Raw genomic sequence first — 7,500 nt, 5'->3', positions numbered from 1 at the left:
TGCTACTACTACTACTACTACTACTACTACTACTACTACTACTACTACTACTACTACTACTACTATTATTATTATTAGTATTGTTATTATTATTATTATTACCACTATATTCATCTTATATTTCATTGCACATTTAAGGAAAAACTAACAGTATAAACTCATTACTTTAAATATTTGTCATATTAATATGTCATCTTGAGTCGAGTATTTCTCGTTTCTACACCCAAAATAAAATACTTTAAAAATATAATAATAATAATAATAATAATAATAATAATAATAATAATAATAATAATAATAATAATAATAATAATAATAATAATAATAATAATAAAAAGAAGAAGAAGAAGAAGAAGAAGAAAAGAAGAAGAAGAAGAAGAAGAAGAAGAAGAAGAAGAAGAAGAAGAAGAAGAAGAAGAAGAAGAAGAAGAAGAAGAAGAAGAAGAAGAAGGAGGAGGGGGAGGAGAATCAAAATAGATTACTTTTACTGAAATACGAAATGTCGTTGTGAAGAAGGGGAGGAACCGTCCAAGATATAAAAACTCAGCATGCCTTCTGTCCCGAAGCAAAACCCACTTGCCTGTTATTCTGTTAATTTCACGCTCTTCCGATCGAGCCCACCGGCATCTTGTGAAAAGAATGACGATTTATTGACAGAATCCAATTGCACCTGCAATTTCCGATGAGCGAACAGTTCCCTTCCTTTACCTTTGTAAAAAAAAAATAATCATAAAAATAAATGAAATGTATGAATTATGAGCCTGGATAGTTAAATAGAGCAAGGAATGAATCAGACTATTATATCGGTACAACTAATGCTTGCCTTCTGTCGTGTAAGCTCTCCCCCCCCCCCCCCCCCCCCCCCACAATATAATATAATATTAGTATTTCTATTAATGAGTAATTCTCTTTTCTCTACCATCTTATCTAAATCTACCTCTCAGACTAGTATATGCTTCTCCTTAATCTGCGTTTTTTTAAATTTGTTAAACAAAGATAGGTATTTCAAAATCTTCTACTGGATCGCATAACAGTAGGGTGTAGTAAATATACAATATCGATTATATTATTTTGTTATCGAATATGAAATGTAGGCTTTTCCCTAAAGCCATTCTTCTATTTCATAACACGTAAGCAATTTCACTACTCTGCGATTTTCTTTGGGACTTGGATCGTGCAGTGATTGCATTTTTAAACATTTAGCAAGCCATTCATTCATGTGTTGAGGTTTTCATCATGGTAATAACATGAAGACATATTTTATAGCATTGTTTATGCAATGCATAATTACATACTTCATACACAAGGGGCTAGCATAATACTTTTATCGTTTTTGTTAAGGTTCGTTCGATCTTAAGCCTATTGGGCCTAAAAACAAAAATTACACGCTAATTGTTACCGTGTCTCGGGACGAGTGGGGTGAAACATAATCGAAAAGTTCATCCAACGATGAAGAACAAAAAATAAAAAGAAGACTTGTTTACCTCAATTATTGTACTCATCGATCAGAATAAAAAATGCGATGCCTGTCTCATAAATTCACTGGGTGTGTGAATTGGGGAATATATTTTGCGATAAACTACCGTCCTATCAAAATGGTAAAAAGCAATTGTTATTGTCCGTTTTACGCGAACAAAACCATGATAAACACCAGCCCCGTGGATCTAATAGTTCTGAAGACCACTTTTTAATAAAAAAGTTCATGCTACCTTTTTTTTTCAGTTTGTGCAAAGAACTGTAGTTTATTGGGACAAACATAATATTGTAAATACACCAATATATCTGATTAAACTGGGCGTTATGACAGCTATCGTGCCAGTAATTTACTCAACTCATAGCCAATGAACGACTGGTAACAATTTCCATTATAAACGTAGAATCTTGAACTTCCTGTGTATACTTACCCTATTCTCATACCACATTACTATGGACTCCTTGCTATCACTTCACTGAGTTAATCAGTTACGTTGTTTTAGGCATTGAGGGCGGCCAAGGCGTCTTCTTAACCTTCCCTGGATTATACTTCAACCGCACCTGTGATTTTCCCAATTCCAATGATGATAAGTGTCGCATCACATCAACCGTGTCGATTATCCTGGTAGTAGTAGTAGTAGTAAGAGTAGTAGTAGTAGTAATATCAGTAGTACTAGTAGTAGTAGTAGTAGTAGTAGTAGTAGTCGTAGTAGTAGTGGTTATAGTAGTAGTAGTAGTAGTAGTAGTAGTAGTAGTAGTAGTAGTAGTAGTAGTAGTCGTAGTAGTCGTAGTAGTCGTAGTAGTAGTAGTAGTAGTAGTAGTAATAGTAGTAGGAGTAGGAGTAGTAGTAGAAGTAGTAGTAGTAATATTAGTAGTAGTAGAAGTAGAAAACGGTAAGGGCTGCCTGAAGCCGGTGATCGTAAAATACTAACGAAAGAGTGAAAATGGAAAGGCTTCGTATGGGAACAAAACAGACAATGGACGTTTCGGGTACAAACCCTTCGTCACCACAACAATACACGAATAAACGTGGAAAACAAATAAAATATAATGAAAAATAACTTGTATCGTCTGTACTCAATGGTGGTTGCAGTATGAATGAAATGTTAGCGTGGCGTGGGTAGAGGATAGGGTGCCCCAGGGGGGGGGGGGATGATCTAATTGATAAGCAAAGGTCAGCGTCAGGGAACAGAACTTTCCAGACTATAATGGAAGATAAAAGACATATTGGTAGTATAGTAGTTAGTAGTAGTATAGTATAGTAGTAGTAGTAGTAGTAGTAGTAGTAGAAACAAGATATGAGTGCCAGAAGACAATAGAGAATAAAAAATTTTTTCGCGGCGGTGGTGGGGTTTGAACCTGCGACCTTATTGGTACGACAACTCCGCCTGGCAGGTGAGAGCGTGGCTCTACCGTGTGAGCTATCCACGAACACAAAATATTCGTTTCAAACCCAAAGTCATTTCTAGATCCCTCTCTCGCACACTTCTTGAGATCGCCGATTTGTTCACCACCATCGCGAAGTAATTATGACCAGCAGTTAAGCTTAATAGCCAATATTCTCATCACAATCATATAACATAGAAACGATTGAGACATTGAGTATGCTCCGGTGTATGGGGTGAATTTTTAATTCAGAAAAGTGAGTGGAGCAGGCACTTATGTTGGTAACAACAAGATATGAAGTGAGTAGAAAAGTGCCAGAAGACAATAGAGAATAAAAAATTTTTTTCGCGGCGGTGGTGGGGTTTGAACCTGCGACCTTATTGGTACGACAACTCCGCCTGGCAGGTGAGAGCGTGGCTCTACCGTGTGAGCTATCCACGAACACAAAATATTCGTTTCAAACCCAAAGTCATTTCTAGATCCCTCTCTCACCCATTTCTTGAGATCGCCGATTCGTTCACCACCATCGCGAAGTAATTATGACCAGCAGTTAAGCTTAATAGCCAATATTCTCATCACAAACATATATGTAACATAGAAACGATTGTGACATTGAGTATGCTCCGGTGTATGGGGTGAATTTTTAATTCAGAAAAGTGAGTGGAGCAGGCACTTATGTTGGTAACAACAAGATATGAAGTGAGTAGAAAAGTGCCAGAAGACAATAGAGAATAAAAAATTTTTTCGCGGCGGTGGTGGGGTTTGAACCTGCGACCTTATTGGTACGACAACTCCGCCTGGCAGGTGAGAGCGTGGCTCTACCGTGTGAGCTATCCACGAACAGCTACCTGCTCTATCGGTCATCCCATCCGGTGAGGTGCAAAGACTCCATCCCATTCAGTCAGATACTCCGGCTTGCGGAGACTCTGTCTGGAAGATGATGAATTTGCGCTTCAACGTGATCGCATGCTCGATTTTTTTAGGGCACGGGAATATCCCGAAAGGGTTTTGCTTAAGGCTGACCGGAAAGCCAGCCTCGTGTCGAGAGAAGCAGCAATGAGGCCTCGTAATGCCAGGAAGCAGGAGACACAGCGTCCCATTTTAGTCCTCACGCATCACCCCCATGCCGATCAAGTGAGGAACATCCTATTGCAGAACTATGGGATCCTCCAGGCGGGCGAAGACACCCACAGAGTTTTCTTAGAACCCCCGTTGGTAGCATATCGACGGGATCGTAACCTGAGGGATCTCCTTGTCAGAAGCCGCCTGGAACCCATACCTAGGGATGGACCTAAAGCCAGATCGTGTATGCGACCCCGATGCAAGACTTGTGGGCACCTGTGGGAGTATGACAGAGTCAGCTTTCCAGACAAGATTTGGGACATCAGGCGGCCGTTTACTTGCACTGACCGTAATCTAGTCTATGCGATTACGTGCTCCCTGTGTGGGATTGCTTACGTTGGTGAGACCGGAAAGAGGCTGGGTGACAGATTCGTGCAGCACTTGCGTGACATATCGAACTGTGCAGACACAGCAGTGGCCAGACACTTCAATCTGCCAGACCACTGCGATGTACAGTGTGTGCGTGTGTGTGTGCTCAGTTTTTGCCATTCGGACACTTCCGCCCGTCGACGTAGGGAAACTCACCTGATCAAGTTGTTGGGAACGCTGACTCCACGCGGACTCAACACCAGGATTGACCACCACTAGATGTCAACGTCACCCATATTCATCACCACTGCTGCTCTCACTTCTGCCACTACAGCTACTGCTGCTGCTACTACTACTACTACTACTTCTACTACTTCTACTACTACTACTACTACTTCTACTACTACTACTACTACTACTACTACTACTACTACTACTACTACTACTACTACTACTACTACTACTACTACTACTACTACTGCTACTACTACTACTACTACTACTACTACTACTACTACTACTACTGTTCATACTACTAAAAGTACAACTCTACCTACCTACCTACCTATCTACCTATCTATCTATCTATCTATCTATCTATCTATCTATCTATCTATCTATCTATCTATCTATCTATCTATCTATCTACTGATTATCCACCGATTCATAGTCATCTACCTTCCTAGCTATCTCTCATTGTGTCCAATCATCCACTTTTTTATCCATTAATATACATATAAACCCAGCTATCACTCGGCTGTTTACTCGCCCTCTCTCACCTCCCCTCCCCCCCCCCCCTCTCTCTCTCCTCTATATATATATATATATATATATCTCTCTCTTTCTTTCTTTCTTTGCCCCCCCCCTCTCTCTCTCTTTCTCCCTCCCCCCTCTCTCTCTAATTCCCCCTCTCTACCGGTCCGCCTCAAACCAAGCCCCCCCCCCCCCTTTTTTTTCTTATTTTTTTTTTCTCCCCCTTTTCTCTCTCTCTCTCTCTCTCTCTCTCTCTCTCTCTCTCTCTCTCTCTCCCTTCTCTCCCCTCTGTTCTGTCTATCTAGGTACCTATCTATCTGTCTATCCATCTATCTATTTATCGGTGTATTCCACTTTACTATCGCATCGTACCTTCGCTCATCCAACAACCCCCCCCCCCCACCTCCGCCGTGACCCTTTCACCTCGCCCCCTCCACCGCCCCCTACTGTTCCACTACAGCGTTCTACTACTACTACTACTACTTACTACTACTACTACTACTACTACTACTACTACTACTACTACTACTACTACTACTACTACTATACCAATATGTCTTTTATCTTCCATTATAGTCTGGAAAGTTCTGTTCCCTGACGCTGACCTTTGCTTATCAATTAGATCACCCCCCCTGGGGCACCCTATCCTCTACCCAACGCCACGCTAACATTTCATTCATACTGCAACCACCATTGAGTACAGACGATACAAGTTATTTTTCATTATATTTTATTTGTTTTCCACGTTATATTTGTGTATTGTTGTGCTGACGAAGGGTTTGTACCCGAAACGTCCATTGTCTGTTTTGTTCCCATACGAAGCCTTTCCATTTTCACTCTTTCGTTAGTAGTAGTAGAAGTAGTAGTATAAGTAGTAGTAGAAGTAGTAGTAGAAGTAGTAGTAGAAGTAGTAGTAGAAATAGTAGTAGTAGTAGTAGTAGTAGTAGTAGTAGTAGTAGTAGTAGTAGTAGTAGTAGTAGTAGTAGTAGTAGTAGTAGTAGTGTAGTAGTAGTAGTAGTAGTAGTAACAATAGTAGTAACAATAGTAGTAGTAGTAGTAGTAGTAGTAGTAGTAGTAGTAGTAGTAGTAGTAGTAGTAGTAGTAGTAGTAGTAGTTTTTAGTTTAAATCTTTCATATGTAGAAAATTGTATTAGTAGTAGTAGTAGTAGTAGTAATAGTAGTAGTAGTAGTAGTAGTAGTAGTAGTAGTAGTAGTAGTAGTTTTTAGTTTAAATCTTTCATATGTAGAAAATTGTATTATAAAGATATCTAGTTTTGTATTTTTTCTATTCGTTTGTTTGTTTGTTTGTTTGTTTGTTTGTTTGTTTTTGTTGTTTTTTGTGTGTGTTTTTTAGGCTATTCAATCGCTCAATACAACCTAAGTGTGACAAAGAAGACTTTCTTGTCAAAAATGTAGGTCTTAGCCTCAGGCTTGTATTATTGAGCTTCTACCACATTACTAGCATTGAAACAACGTGAATCATCGTCAATAGGACGACAATTCCGTTTTCATTCACTTTGTGTCAATGCTGTATTCAGTTGTTTGTTTTGGTCTTTCTGTGTGTTTGAGAGATTGATGATTGTATGTTATGTATGTCGAATAATATTAAGTCAGAGGTAATAGGCTTTATAAGTATAGTTTTATGTGGAAATGATGTACATACATATATATATATATATATATATATATATATATATATATATATATATATATATATATACAAACACCTGGTTGTGTCCCTCGTACTATAGAAAATGGATTATTGTAATGCTCTGTTTGGCGTTTCGCAATACAATCTGATACGTCTTCAGACTGTCCAAAACAACGCTGCCAGACTAGTATTCATGAAGCGTAGGTGCGACTCTGCCGGACCTCTACTTCATGACCTGCATTGGCTGCCTGTTGAGAAAAGGATTAAATTCAAAGCTTGTGGTTTAGTGTATCGTTGTCTTGAAGGTACTGCCCCTTCCTACCTTTCGGAACTAATTGAAAGATATTCAAAACCCCGCCCCTTACGTTAGGCCAGTGATTCCACAAAACTAGTTGTCCCTCGAATTCGGAAAAAATGCTGGAATGAGATCCTTTTCTCATTTCGGACCCTCTATTTGGAGCGCCTTACCGCCGAGCATTCGTGAAAAAGAATCTTTGTCTATTTTTAAACGTTCGCTTAAAACATATGTTTCGATTTTAGTAGATGATATGAGAAGCAAGATAGGTTTGGTTTGTGTTGTGCGTTGTGTTGTGTGTGTGTGTGTGTGTGTGTGTGTGTGTATATATATATATTATTATAATTATTATTGAGATCGGCTAAAGTAACATAATATACAAATACAGAGACAATATACAGAAGAGATGGCGGTGAACCTGGTGGTTATACTCGAGTTTTAGATGTATAAAATAGAGATAAAATAACTAACTCGCGGACAACATGTTTAGTTTTTAAACTTTGATAAACTT

General features: G+C 38.9%; 1 protein-coding gene across 3 annotated transcripts in view; it reads left to right on the top strand.

Annotated features, from left to right (window-relative positions):
* LOC144970180 (uncharacterized) overlaps nt 1–7,500 on the top strand; it is a 62,324-nt gene that overhangs the window by 12,833 nt on the left and 41,991 nt on the right. The gene's annotated exons all lie outside the window — the stretch shown is intronic.

Source organism: Berghia stephanieae, chromosome 4 (genome assembly GCF_034508935.2).
Source record: "Berghia stephanieae isolate SIO BIC M18660-M18661 chromosome 4, UCSD_Bste_1.3, whole genome shotgun sequence".
NCBI lineage: Eukaryota > Metazoa > Mollusca > Gastropoda > Nudibranchia > Aeolidiidae > Berghia > Berghia stephanieae.
The sequence above is the reverse complement of the archived record's forward strand: the minus strand, read 5'-3'. Positions and strand labels throughout refer to the sequence as shown.